Genomic DNA, 1,877 nt, shown 5'->3' on the forward strand with positions numbered 1-1,877 from the left:
CTTGGCTTCATGTCCTTTTGTTCTCGAACTCTGTGTTTCAGGTCCCCTTTCTCCCTTCAGCTTCGACATGCAGTACTTGATAGGCTCAGTCATATAAACCACTTCAAACCCCTGCTTCTGCACACACTCCACAAAGAGAGATGGCTACTTGCTCTTTGCTCTCACCACTGATATAGTAGATAAACTTCTGTGTCTCCTTCATGCGTGGCGCATACTCTTGACAGAGAAGTCATCTCATCTCCAGACTGAGAGATGTGAGAGTGAAGGAGCTGTTACAGTATAGTTCCTTTTCTCAGAGAGACACCTCAAAAGGGTGATTTTCTTATTAAAAAAATTATCTGTTAGAGAATTACTGTTATTTGCCAATGTTATTTCACAAGAGCAGAGATACCTACCCAAAGCTTGATCACATCTACTCAATGAGATCCATAGTCCAGAATTCCTTCCCAGAACTCACATTGTTCTTCAAGCTTTTACTTACAAATTTCACAGGACGGCATCTTTATATCCAAGCAGTGAGTGGGGAGCGCTTTGTCTTTGTGACTATAAAAAAACTATTCCATGTGATTGTCATGCTCACCTTTGTGCTTTAGGGAGCAGAAAAGAATAATAGGGGAATAAAAACTTAGCTAACAAATGTAAGTGGAATGCTAGATAAATTTATCATATTAAAAATAATAGTACATACTTTTTTTCACTGAATGTGTAACATTAAGTTTTTAATATATAAATACAATATTTGAGTCTATAAAAATTGTACAAAATAGTGAATTTCATTGATATTTTAACATGGGATCATATTTATTACTCTAATAGCTCATATCTCTACATTTATTCCTCATCTCCTTCCACTCTTCTTATAACAATTCTCTAGTAGTACCTCTACTTATTGCTCCATGTTTGTTAAAGAATCCATATATGAGAATACATGTGACACTTACCTTTCTGAGTTTATTTTGCTTTATTTGAAGTTCTCTAGTTCTATCCATTAGGAATAGTGTTACAAGAAACATGGCCTTGCAGATGTCACTGTTCTATGCTTTCTTTGCTGCTCTGAGTATTTATCCAAAAGGATTATAGCCAGATCAGCTGGTTTTAGTATTTAACCTTCATACTATTGCACATAGTTCAGCAGAAATTTCAAGCTCACCAGTGATATACACATTCTGAATGAGGGGAAGTGGAAAATCAATATAAACTTGATATGCATTTCCATGTTGGCTTATTGTATTGAAATTGCTCATCTATATGTTGTTTATGTCATTTAACAAATAACTGCTCATAGTAATTGCTCATGTAATAATTGGGTTATTCATGTTTAAATCCTTGAGTTTCTGGTGCACTCAGCGTATTAGTTCCATGTTTGATACACCGTTGACAATCTCTCCCTTTCTCTGTAGGCTAAGTCTACATTCTACAAAGGACCCCCTCCTGTACGTTCCTAATCAACCCCACTTGCCCATTTTTTTAAATTATTATTTCCTAAGAATCTGGGTCCTAGTTAGAGAGGGGTTGCCTATACCTCGATTCTGAATTGCTTTGCTATATTTTCTTATAGAAATTTTAAAGTTTCAGCTCCTACATCAAGAAATTTCATAAACTGTGAGTTGATATTTTTTGTGTGGTTTCAAAATAAGCCAATCAACTTTGTGTTTGTTAGCAAAGACTCTATTTTCCCTGTTGTTAAGGGAAACTTCTTTTGTAATATTGACCTAGATTCCAAAAATGATATACTAAGACTGATCTAAGTTTTTTTTTTTTTATAATGAATTTTGCCAGGCAGTGGTGGCACATGCCTTTAATCTCCGCACTTGGGAGGCAGAGGCAGGCAGATTTCGGAGTTTGAAGCCAGCCTGGTCTACAGAGTGAATTCCAGG

The sequence above is a fragment of the Mastomys coucha genome, unplaced genomic scaffold (assembly GCF_008632895.1).
Source record: "Mastomys coucha isolate ucsf_1 unplaced genomic scaffold, UCSF_Mcou_1 pScaffold6, whole genome shotgun sequence".
NCBI classification, from domain to species: domain Eukaryota; kingdom Metazoa; phylum Chordata; class Mammalia; order Rodentia; family Muridae; genus Mastomys; species Mastomys coucha.